Here is a 13020-nt window from a genome sequence, read left to right as displayed (position 1 = left end):
ACGGGCGATCAAAAGAACGTATCTACACCAAAATGCTATCATTAAAAACGCCAGCTCGGCACGCAAAAAATAAGCCCTCACCTGACCCCAGATCACGAAAAATGGAGACGCTACGAGTATCGGAAAATGGCGCAATTTTGTTTTGTTTTGTTTTTTGCAAAGTTTGGAATTTTTTTTCACCACTTAGGTGAAAAATAACCTAGTCATGTTAGGTGTCTATAAACTCGTAGTGACCTGGAGAATCATAATGGCAGGTCAGTTTTAGCATTTAGTGAACCTAGCAAAATAGGCAAGCAAAAAACAAGTGTGGGATTGCACTTTTTTTGCAATTTCACTGCACTTGGAATTTTTTTCCCGTTTTCTAGTACACGACATGCTAAAACCAATGATGTCGTTCAAAAGTACAACTCGTCCCGCAAAAAATAAGCCCTCACATGGCCAAATTGACGGAAAAATAAAAAAGTTATGGCTCTGGGAAGGAGGGTAGCGAAAAACGAAAATGGAAAAACGGAAAAAGCTCCGGGGGTGAAGGGGTTAAAAGTCTGATGCTCTACCGACTGAGCTACCCAGGCCCTCTCCAGAAAAAAGTTTGTACATTTTTTTCCCTATTCATCGACCTGTACCCTAAGATATGCTGCTTTCTTTATGTCACTGTGCAAACTCAAAATCAAAGTCAACACTGTCTGCCAGCACAATGAGGTGTCAGGTTACATCTCTTTTTTAACTCTATGCATAGGAAAATGGGAAAGAGCAGTGTTGAGCACTCAGCCCAGTGAAAAGCTATCAGACTTGTGCAGTTACAAGCAGGTGGAGCTGCAACATCAAGCAATTGATTTAGCTTTCTCCAAAGCTGAATTCACATACGTACAGCTCAGTACTGATGTTTATTGTCTTTCATAATGTTGATGCCACATGTGCTACAGAGAAAAGTAGAACTCACTTTGGTTCTGCTTGCTTTTTATGGGAAACATATGTTCCTGCTTAATATCACTGTACAATGCAAAAATCAAGCAAAGCATCGTGCATTCAGTTTGGACATAATCAAATGTATCTTTTCCTATCTAGAAGAAAAGCCACAATTTTTTTTTTTTTAATAACAAATGAGTGAACTAAGCATGTAACTTAACTTAAAGCACAAGCTGAAATTTAAATAAAGTGATAGGATGAAATTTGAAAGACACCTGAACAGGGACTTGAACCCTGGACCCTCAGATTAAAGTCTGATGCTCTAACAACTGAGCTACCCAGGCCCTCTCCAGAAAAAAGTTTGTACATTTTTTAAGATTCTCTTCCTATTCATCGACCTGTACCCTAAGATATGCTGCTTTCTTTATGTCACTGTGCAAACTCAAAATCAAAGTCAACACTGTCTGCCAGCACAATGAGGTGTCAGGTTACATCTCTTTTTTAACTCTATGCATAGGAAAATGGGAAAGAGCAGTGTTGAGCACTCAGCCCAGTGAAAAGCTATCAGACTTGTGCAGTTACAAGCAGGTGGAGCTGCAACATCAAGCAATTGATTTAGCTTTCTCCAAAGCTGAATTCACATACGTACAGCTCAGTACTGATGTTTATTGTCTTTCATAATGTTGATGCCACATGTGCTACAGAGAAAAGTAGAACTCACTTTGGTTCTGCTTGCTTTTTATGGGAAACATATGTTCCTGCTTAATATCACTGTACAATGCCAAAATCAAGCAAAGCATCGTGCATTCAGTTTGGACATATTCAAATGTATCTTTTCCTATCTAGAAGAAAAGCAACATTTTTATTTTTTAATAACAAATGAGTGAACTAAGCATGTAACTTAACTTAAAGTACAAGCTGAAATTTAAACAAAGTGATAGGATGAAATTTAAAAAACGCCTGAACAGGGACTTGAACCCTGGACTCTCAGATTAAAAGTCTGATGCTCTACCGACTGAGATACCCAGGCCCTCTCCAGAAAAAAGTTTGTACATTTTTTAAGATTCTCTTCCTATTCATCGATCTGTACCCTAAGATATGCTGCTTTCTTTATGTCACTGTGCAAACTCAAAATCAAAGTCAACACTGTCTGCCAGCACAATGAGGTGTCAGGTTACATCTCTTTTTTAACTCTATGCATAGGAAAATGGGAAAGAGCAGTGTTGAGCACTCAGCCCAGTGAAAAGCTATCAGACTTGTGCAGTTACAAGCAGGTGGAGCTGCAACATCAAGCAATTGATTTAGCTTTCTCCAAAGCTGAATTCACATACGTACAGCTCAGTACTGATGTTTATTGTCTTTCATAATGTTGATGCCACATGTGCTACAGAGAAAAGTAGAACTCACTTTGGTTCTGCTTGCTTTTTATGGGAAACATATGTTCCTGCTTAATATCACTGTACAATGCCAAAATCAAGCAAAGCATCGTGCATTCAGTTTGGACATATTCAAATGTATCTTTTCCTATCTAGAAGAAAAGCAACATTTTTATTTTTTAATAACAAATGAGTGAACTAAGCATGTAACTTAACTTAAAGCACAAGCTGAAATTTAAACAAAGTGATAGGATGAAATTTAAAAGACGCCTGAACAGGGACTTGAACCCTGGACCCTCAGATTAAAAGTCTGATGCTCTACCGACTGAGATACCCAGGCCCTCTCCAGGAAAAAGTTTGTACATTTTTTAAGATTCTCTTCCTATTCATCGATCTGTACCCTAAGATATGCTGCTTTCTTTATGTCACTGTGCAAACTCAAAATCAAAGTCAACACTGCCAGCACAATGAGGTGTCAGGTTACATCTCTTTTTTAACTCTATGCATAGGAAAATGGGAAAGAGCAGTGTTGAGCACTCAGCCCAGTGAAAAGCTATCAGACTTGTGCAGTTACAAGCAGGTGGAGCTGCAACATCAAGCAATTGATTTAGCTTTCTCCAAAGCTGAATTCACATACGTACAGCTCAGTACTGATGTTTATTGTCTTTCATAATGTTGATGCCACATGTGCTACAGAGAAAAGTAGAACTCACTGTGGTTCTGCTTGCTTTTTATGGGAAACATATGTTCCTGCTTAATATCACTGTACAATGCCAAAATCAAGCAAAGCATCGTGCATTCAGTTTGGACATATTCAAATGTATCTTTTCCTATCTAGAAGAAAAGCAACATTTTTATTTTTTAATAACAAATGAGTGAACTAAGCATGTAACTTAACTTAAAGCACAAGCTGAAATTTAAACAAAGTGATAGGATGAAATTTAAAAGACGCCTGAACAGGGACTTGAACCCTGGACCCTCAGATTAAAAGTCTGATGCTCTACCGACTGAGCTACCCAGGCCCTCTCCAGAAAAAAGTTTGTACATTTTTTAAGATTCTCTTCCTATTCATCGATCTGTACCCTAAGATATGCTGCTTTCTTTATGTCACTGTGCAAACTCAAAATCAAAGTCAACACTGCCAGCACAATGAGGTGTCAGGTTACATCTCTTTTTTAACTCTATGCATAGGAAAATGGGAAAGAGCAGTGTTGAGCACTCAGCCCAGTGAAAAGCTATCAGACTTGTGCAGTTACAAGCAGGTGGAGCTGCAACATCAAGCAATTGATTTAGCTTTCTCCAAAGCTGAATTCACATACGTACAGCTCAGTACTGATGTTTATTGTCTTTCATAATGTTGATGCCACATGTGCTACAGAGAAAAGTAGAACTCACTTTGGTTCTGCTTGCTTTTTATGGGAAACATATGTTCCTGCTTAATATCACTGTACAATGCCAAAATCAAGCAAAGCATCGTGCATTCAGTTTGGACATATTCAAATGTATCTTTTCCTATCTAGAAGAAAAGCAACATTTTTATTTTTTAATAACAAATGAGTGAACTAAGCATGTAACTTAACTTAAAGCACAAGCTGAAATTTAAACAAAGTGATAGGATGAAATTTAAAAGACGCCTGAACAGGGACTTGAACCCTGGACCCTCAGATTAAAAGTCTGATGCTCTACCGACTGAGCTACCCAGGCCCTCTCCAGAAAAAAGTTTGTACATTTTTTTCCCTATTCATCGACCTGTACCCTAAGATATGCTGCTTTCTTTATGTCACTGTGCAAACTCAAAATCAAAGTCAACACTGTCTGCCAGCACAATGAGGTGTCAGGTTACATCTCTTTTTTAACTCTATGCATAGGAAAATGGGAAAGAGCAGTGTTGAGCACTCAGCCCAGTGAAAAGCTATCAGACTTGTGCAGTTACAAGCAGGTGGAGCTGCAACATCAAGCAATTGATTTAGCTTTCTCCAAAGCTGAATTCACATACGTACAGCTCAGTACTGATGTTTATTGTCTTTCATAATGTTGATGCCACATGTGCTACAGAGAAAAGTAGAACTCACTTTGGTTCTGCTTGCTTTTTATGGGAAACATATGTTCCTGCTTAATATCACTGTACAATGCAAAAATCAAGCAAAGCATCGTGCATTCAGTTTGGACATAATCAAATGTATCTTTTCCTATCTAGAAGAAAAGCCACAATTTTTTTTTTTTTAATAACAAATGAGTGAACTAAGCATGTAACTTACCTTAAAGCACAAGCTGAAATTTAAATAAAGTGATAGGATGAAATTTGAAAGACGCCTGAACAGGGACTTGAACCCTGGACCCTCAGATTAAAGTCTGATGCTCTAACAACTGAGCTACCCAGGCCCTCTCCAGAAAAAAGTTTGTACATTTTTTAAGATTCTCTTCCTATTCATCGACCTGTACCCTAAGATATGCTGCTTTCTTTATGTCACTGTGCAAACTCAAAATCAAAGTCAACACTGTCTGCCAGCACAATGAGGTGTCAGGTTACATCTCTTTTTTAACTCTATGCATAGGAAAATGGGAAAGAGCAGTGTTGAGCACTCAGCCCAGTGAAAAGCTATCAGACTTGTGCAGTTACAAGCAGGTGGAGCTGCAACATCAAGCAATTGATTTAGCTTTCTCCAAAGCTGAATTCACATACGTACAGCTCAGTACTGATGTTTATTGTCTTTCATAATGTTGATGCCACATGTGCTACAGAGAAAAGTAGAACTCACTTTGGTTCTGCTTGCTTTTTATGGGAAACATATGTTCCTGCTTAATATCACTGTACAATGCCAAAATCAAGCAAAGCATCGTGCATTCAGTTTGGACATATTCAAATGTATCTTTTCCTATCTAGAAGAAAAGCAACATTTTTATTTTTTAATAACAAATGAGTGAACTAAGCATGTAACTTAACTTAAAGTACAAGCTGAAATTTAAACAAAGTGATAGGATGAAATTTAAAAAACGCCTGAACAGGGACTTGAACCCTGGACTCTCAGATTAAAAGTCTGATGCTCTACCGACTGAGATACCCAGGCCCTCTCCAGAAAAAAGTTTGTACATTTTTTAAGATTCTCTTCCTATTCATCGATCTGTACCCTAAGATATGCTGCTTTCTTTATGTCACTGTGCAAACTCAAAATCAAAGTCAACACTGTCTGCCAGCACAATGAGGTGTCAGGTTACATCTCTTTTTTAACTCTATGCATAGGAAAATGGGAAAGAGCAGTGTTGAGCACTCAGCCCAGTGAAAAGCTATCAGACTTGTGCAGTTACAAGCAGGTGGAGCTGCAACATCAAGCAATTGATTTAGCTTTCTCCAAAGCTGAATTCACATACGTACAGCTCAGTACTGATGTTTATTGTCTTTCATAATGTTGATGCCACATGTGCTACAGAGAAAAGTAGAACTCACTTTGGTTCTGCTTGCTTTTTATGGGAAACATATGTTCCTGCTTAATATCACTGTACAATGCCAAAATCAAGCAAAGCATCGTGCATTCAGTTTGGACATATTCAAATGTATCTTTTCCTATCTAGAAGAAAAGCAACATTTTTATTTTTTAATAACAAATGAGTGAACTAAGCATGTAACTTAACTTAAAGCACAAGCTGAAATTTAAACAAAGTGATAGGATGAAATTTAAAAGACGCCTGAACAGGGACTTGAACCCTGGACCCTCAGATTAAAAGTCTGATGCTCTACCGACTGAGATACCCAGGCCCTCTCCAGGAAAAAGTTTGTACATTTTTTTTCCTATTCATCGACCTGTACCCTAAGATATGCTGCTTTCTTTATGTCACTGTGCAAACTCAAAATCAAAGTCAACACTGTCTGCCAGCACAATGAGGTGTCAGGTTACATCTCTTTTTTAACTCTATGCATAGGAAAATGGGAAAGAGCAGTGTTGAGCACTCAGCCCAGTGAAAAGCTATCAGACTTGTGCAGTTACAAGCAGGTGGAGCTGCAACATCAAGCAATTGATTTAGCTTTCTCCAAAGCTGAATTCACATACGTACAGCTCAGTGCTGATGTTTATTGTCTTTCATAATGTTGATGCCACATGTGCTACAGAGAAAAGTAGAACTCACTTTGGTTCTGCTTGCTTTTTATGGGAAACATATGTTCCTGCTTAATATCACTGTACAGTGCCAAAATCAAGCAAAGCATCGTGCATTCAGTTTGGACATATTCAAATGTATCTTTTCCTATCTAGAAGAAAAGCAACATTTTTATTTTTTAATAACAAATGAGTGAACTAAGCATGTAACTTAACTTAAAGTACAAGCTGAAATTTAAACAAAGTGATAGGATGAAATTTAAAAAACGCCTGAACAGGGACTTGAACCCTGGACTCTCAGATTAAAAGTCTGATGCTCTACCGACTGAGATACCCAGGCCCTCTCCAGAAAAAAATTTGTACATTTTTTAAGATTCTCTTCCTATTCATCGATCTGTACCCTAAGATATGCTGCTTTCTTTATGTCACTGTGCAAACTCAAAATCAAAGTCAACACTGCCAGCACAATGAGGTGTCAGGTTACATCTCTTTTTTAACTCTATGCATAGGAAAATGGGAAAGAGCAGTGTTGAGCACTCAGCCCAGTGAAAAGCTATCAGACTTGTGCAGTTACAAGCAGGTGGAGCTGCAACATCAAGCAATTGATTTAGCTTTCTCCAAAGCTGAATTCACATACGTACAGCTCAGTACTGATGTTTATTGTCTTTCATAATGTTGATGCCACATGTGCTACAGAGAAAAGTAGAACTCACTGTGGTTCTGCTTGCTTTTTATGGGAAACATATGTTCCTGCTTAATATCACTGTACAATGCCAAAATCAAGCAAAGCATCGTGCATTCAGTTTGGACATATTCAAATGTATCTTTTCCTATCTAGAAGAAAAGCAACATTTTTATTTTTTAATAACAAATGAGTGAACTAAGCATGTAACTTAACTTAAAGCACAAGCTGAAATTTAAACAAAGTGATAGGATGAAATTTAAAAGACGCCTGAACAGGGACTTGAACCCTGGACCCTCAGATTAAAAGTCTGATGCTCTACCGACTGAGCTACCTAGGCCCTCTCCAGAAAAAAGTTTGTACATTTTTTAAGATTCTCTTCCTATTCATCGATCTGTACCCTAAGATATGCTGCTTTCTTTATGTCACTGTGCAAACTCAAAATCAAAGTCAACACTGCCAGCACAATGAGGTGTCAGGTTACATCTCTTTTTTAACTCTATGCATAGGAAAATGGGAAAGAGCAGTGTTGAGCACTCAGCCCAGTGAAAAGCTATCAGACTTGTGCAGTTACAAGCAGGTGGAGCTGCAACATCAAGCAATTGATTTAGCTTTCTCCAAAGCTGAATTCACATACGTACAGCTCAGTACTGATGTTTATTGTCTTTCATAATGTTGATGCCACATGTGCTACAGAGAAAAGTAGAACTCACTTTGGTTCTGCTTGCTTTTTATGGGAAACATATGTTCCTGCTTAATATCACTGTACAATGCCAAAATCAAGCAAAGCATCGTGCATTCAGTTTGGACATATTCAAATGTATCTTTTCCTATCTAGAAGAAAAGCAACATTTTTATTTTTTAATAACAAATGAGTGAACTAAGCATGTAACTTAACTTAAAGTACAAGCTGAAATTTAAACAAAGTGATAGGATGAAATTTAAAAAACGCCTGAACAGGGACTTGAACCCTGGACTCTCAGATTAAAAGTCTGATGCTCTACCGACTGAGATACCCAGGCCCTCTCCAGAAAAAAGTTTGTACATTTTTTAAGATTCTCTTCCTATTCATCGATCTGTACCCTAAGATATGCTGCTTTCTTTATGTCACTGTGCAAACTCAAAATCAAAGTCAACACTGTCTGCCAGCACAATGAGGTGTCAGGTTACATCTCTTTTTTAACTCTATGCATAGGAAAATGGGAAAGAGCAGTGTTGAGCACTCAGCCCAGTGAAAAGCTATCAGACTTGTGCAGTTACAAGCAGGTGGAGCTGCAACATCAAGCAATTGATTTAGCTTTCTCCAAAGCTGAATTCACATACGTACAGCTCAGTACTGATGTTTATTGTCTTTCATAATGTTGATGCCACATGTGCTACAGAGAAAAGTAGAACTCACTTTGGTTCTGCTTGCTTTTTATGGGAAACATATGTTCCTGCTTAATATCACTGTACAATGCCAAAATCAAGCAAAGCATCGTGCATTCAGTTTGGACATATTCAAATGTATCTTTTCCTATCTAGAAGAAAAGCAACATTTTTATTTTTTAATAACAAATGAGTGAACTAAGCATGTAACTTAACTTAAAGTACAAGCTGAAATTTAAACAAAGTGATAGGATGAAATTTAAAAAACGCCTGAACAGGGACTTGAACCCTGGACTCTCAGATTAAAAGTCTGATGCTCTACCGACTGAGATACCCAGGCCCTCTCCAGAAAAAAGTTTGTACATTTTTTAAGATTCTCTTCCTATTCATCGATCTGTACCCTAAGATATGCTGCTTTCTTTATGTCACTGTGCAAACTCAAAATCAAAGTCAACACTGTCTGCCAGCACAATGAGGTGTTTAGCTTTCTCCAAAGCTGAATTCACATACGTACAGCTCAGTACTGATGTTTATTGTCTTTCATAATGTTGATGCCGCATGTGCTACAGAGAAAAGTAGAACTCACTTTGGTTCTGCTTGCTTTTTATGGGAAACATATGTTCCTGCTTAATATCACTGTACAATGCCATAATCAAGCAAAGCATCGTGCATTCAGTTTGGACATAATCAAATGTATCTTTTCCTATCTAGAAGAAAAGCCACAATTTTTTTTTTTAATAACAAATGAGTGAACTAAGCATGTAACTTAACTTAAAGCACAAGCTGAAATTTAAACAAAGTGATAGGATGAAATTTGAAAGACGCCTGAACAGGGACTTGAACCCTGGACCCTCAGATTAAAAGTCTGATGCTCTACCGACTGAGCTACCCAGGCCCTCTCCAGAAAAAAGTTTGTACATTTTTTAAGATTCTCTTCCTATTCATCGACCTGTACCCTGAGATATGCTGCTTTCTTTATGTCACTGTGCAAACTCAAAATCAAAGTCAACACTGTCTGCCAGCACAATGAGGTGTCAGGTTACATCTCTTTTTTAACTCTATGCATAGGAAAATGGGAAAGAGCAGTGTTGAGCACTCAGCCCAGTGAAAAGCTATCAGACTTGTGCAGTTACAAGCAGGTGGAGCTGCAACATCAAGCAATTGATTTAGCTTTCTCCAAAGCTGAATTCACATACGTACAGCTCAGTACTGATGTTTATTGTCTTTCATAATGTTGATGCCACATGTGCTACAGAGAAAAGTAGAACTCACTTTGGTTCTGCTTGCTTTTTATGGGAAACATATGTTCCTGCTTAATATCACTGTACAATGCCAAAATCAAGCAAAGCATCGTGCATTCAGTTTGGACATATTCAAATGTATCTTTTCCTATCTAGAAGAAAAGCAACATTTTTATTTTTTAATAACAAATGAGTGAACTAAGCATGTAACTTAACTTAAAGTACAAGCTGAAATTTAAACAAAGTGATAGGATGAAATTTAAAAAACGCCTGAACAGGGACTTGAACCCTGGACTCTCAGATTAAAAGTCTGATGCTCTACCGACTGAGATACCCAGGCCCTCTCCAGAAAAAAGTTTGTACATTTTTTAAGATTCTCTTCCTATTCATCGATCTGTACCCTAAGATATGCTGCTTTCTTTATGTCACTGTGCAAACTCAAAATCAAAGTCAACACTGTCTGCCAGCACAATGAGGTGTCAGGTTACATCTCTTTTTTAACTCTATGCATAGGAAAATGGGAAAGAGCAGTGTTGAGCACTCAGCCCAGTGAAAAGCTATCAGACTTGTGCAGTTACAAGCAGGTGGAGCTGCAACATCAAGCAATTGATTTAGCTTTCTCCAAAGCTGAATTCACATACGTACAGCTCAGTACTGATGTTTATTGTCTTTCATAATGTTGATGCCACATGTGCTACAGAGAAAAGTAGAACTCACTTTGGTTCTGCTTGCTTTTTATGGGAAACATATGTTCCTGCTTAATATCACTGTACAATGCCATAATCAAGCAAAGCATCGTGCATTCAGTTTGGACATATTCAAATGTATCTTTTCCTATCTAGAAGAAAAGCAACATTTTTATTTTTTAATAACAAATGAGTGAACTAAGCATGTAACTTAACTGAAAGCACAAGCTGAAATTTAAACAAAGTGATAGGATGAAATTTAAAAGACGCCTGAACAGGGACTTGAACCCTGGACCCTCAGATTAAAGTCTGATGCTCTAACAACTGAGCTACCCAGGCCCTCTCCAGAAAAAAGTTTGTACATTTTTTAAGATTCTCTTCCTATTCATCGATCTGTACCCTAAGATATGCTGCTTTCTTTATGTCACTGTGCAAACTCAAAATCAAAGTCAACACTGCCAGCACAATGAGGTGTCAGGTTACATCTCTTTTTTAACTCTATGCATAGGAAAATGGGAAAGAGCAGTGTTGAGCACTCAGCCCAGTGAAAAGCTATCAGACTTGTGCAGTTACAAGCAGGTGGAGCTGCAACATCAAGCAATTGATTTAGCTTTCTCCAAAGCTGAATTCACATACGTACAGCTCAGTACTGATGTTTATTGTCTTTCATAATGTTGATGCCACATGTGCTACAGAGAAAAGTAGAACTCACTTTGGTTCTGCTTGCTTTTTATGGGAAACATATGTTCCTGCTTAATATCACTGTACAATGCCATAATCAAGCAAAGCATTGTGCATTCAGTTTGGACATATTCAAATGTATCTTTTCCTATCTAGAAGAAAAGCAACATTTTTATTTTTTAATAACAAATGAGTGAACTAAGCATGTAACTTAACTTAAAGCACAAGCTGAAATTTAAACAAAGTGATAGGATGAAATTTAAAAGACGCCTGAACAGGGACTTGAACCCTGGACCCTCAGATTAAAAGTCTGATGCTCTACCGACTGAGCTACCCAGGCCCTCTCCAGAAAAAAGTTTGTACATTTTTTTCCCTATTCATCGACCTGTACCCTAAGATATGCTGCTTTCTTTATGTCACTGTGCAAACTCAAAATCAAAGTCAACACTGTCTGCCAGCACAATGAGGTGTCAGGTTACATCTCTTTTTTAACTCTATGCATAGGAAAATGGGAAAGAGCAGTGTTGAGCACTCAGCCCAGTGAAAAGCTATCAGACTTGTGCAGTTACAAGCAGGTGGAGCTGCAACATCAAGCAATTGATTTAGCTTTCTCCAAAGCTGAATTCACATACGTACAGCTCAGTACTGATGTTTATTGTCTTTCATAATGTTGATGCCACATGTGCTACAGAGAAAAGTAGAACTCACTTTGGTTCTGCTTGCTTTTTATGGGAAACATATGTTCCTGCTTAATATCACTGTACAATGCCATAATCAAGCAAAGCATTGTGCATTCAGTTTGGACATATTCAAATGTATCTTTTCCTATCTAGAAGAAAAGCAACATTTTTATTTTTTAATAACAAATGAGTGAACTAAGCATGTAACTTAACTTAAAGCACAAGCTGAAATTTAAACAAAGTGATAGGATGAAATTTAAAAGACGCCTGAACAGGGACTTGAACCCTGGACCCTCAGATTAAAAGTCTGATGCTCTACCGACTGAGCTACCCAGGCCCTCTCCAGAAAAAAGTTTGTACATTTTTTTCCCTATTCATCGACCTGTACCCTAAGATATGCTGCTTTCTTTATGTCACTGTGCAAACTCAAAATCAAAGTCAACACTGTCTGCCAGCACAATGAGGTGTCAGGTTACATCTCTTTTTTAACTCTATGCATAGGAAAATGGGAAAGAGCAGTGTTGAGCACTCAGCCCAGTGAAAAGCTATCAGACTTGTGCAGTTACAAGCAGGTGGAGCTGCAACATCAAGCAATTGATTTAGCTTTCTCCAAAGCTGAATTCACATACGTACAGCTCAGTACTGATGTTTATTGTCTTTCATAATGTTGATGCCACATGTGCTACAGAGAAAAGTAGAACTCACTTTGGTTCTGCTTGCTTTTTATGGGAAACATATGTTCCTGCTTAATATCACTGTACAATGCAAAAATCAAGCAAAGCATCGTGCATTCAGTTTGGACATAATCAAATGTATCTTTTCCTATCTAGAAGAAAAGCCACAATTTTTTTTTTTTTAATAACAAATGAGTGAACTAAGCATGTAACTTAACTTAAAGCACAAGCTGAAATTTAAATAAAGTGATAGGATGAAATTTGAAAGACGCCTGAACAGGGACTTGAACCCTGGACCCTCAGATTAAAAGTCTGATGCTCTACCGACTGAGCTACCCAGGCCCTCTCCAGAAAAAAGTTTGTACATTTTTTAAGATTCTCTTCCTATTCATCGACCTGTACCCTAAGATATGCTGCTTTCTTTATGTCACTGTGCAAACTCAAAATCAAAGTCAACACTGTCTGCCAGCACAATGAGGTGTCAGGTTACATCTCTTTTTTAACTCTATGCATAGGAAAATGGGAAAGAGCAGTGTTGAGCACTCAGCCCAGTGAAAAGCTATCAGACTTGTGCAGTTACAAGCAGGTGGAGCTGCAACATAAAGCAATTGATTTAGCTTTCTCCAAAGCTGAAT

General features: G+C 37.9%; 6 non-coding genes across 6 annotated transcripts; all 6 read right to left on the bottom strand.

Moving 5' to 3' along the window:
* Positions 1-3231: 3231 nt before the first annotated feature.
* TRNAK-UUU (transfer RNA lysine (anticodon UUU)) lies at positions 3232-3304 on the bottom strand. The gene has a single exon. It is a non-coding gene; the product is annotated as a tRNA-Lys (tRNA).
* A 609-nt stretch (positions 3305-3913) lies between these two features.
* Positions 3914-3986, bottom strand: TRNAK-UUU (transfer RNA lysine (anticodon UUU)). The gene has a single exon. It is a non-coding gene; the product is annotated as a tRNA-Lys (tRNA).
* Positions 3987-9245: 5259 nt separating this feature from the next.
* Positions 9246-9318, bottom strand: TRNAK-UUU (transfer RNA lysine (anticodon UUU)). Its single transcript has one exon. It is a non-coding gene; the product is annotated as a tRNA-Lys (tRNA).
* A 1980-nt stretch (positions 9319-11298) lies between these two features.
* On the bottom strand, positions 11299-11371 carry TRNAK-UUU (transfer RNA lysine (anticodon UUU)). Its single transcript has one exon. It is a non-coding gene; the product is annotated as a tRNA-Lys (tRNA).
* Positions 11372-11975: 604 nt separating this feature from the next.
* Positions 11976-12048, bottom strand: TRNAK-UUU (transfer RNA lysine (anticodon UUU)). The gene has a single exon. It is a non-coding gene; the product is annotated as a tRNA-Lys (tRNA).
* A 606-nt stretch (positions 12049-12654) lies between these two features.
* On the bottom strand, positions 12655-12727 carry TRNAK-UUU (transfer RNA lysine (anticodon UUU)). The gene has a single exon. It is a non-coding gene; the product is annotated as a tRNA-Lys (tRNA).
* Positions 12728-13020: the final 293 nt, after the last annotated feature.

This window comes from Ranitomeya variabilis, chromosome 1, assembly GCF_051348905.1.
Source record: "Ranitomeya variabilis isolate aRanVar5 chromosome 1, aRanVar5.hap1, whole genome shotgun sequence".
Taxonomy (NCBI): Eukaryota; Metazoa; Chordata; class Amphibia; order Anura; family Dendrobatidae; genus Ranitomeya; species Ranitomeya variabilis.
This window is presented reverse-complemented; position numbering and strand designations above follow the sequence as displayed.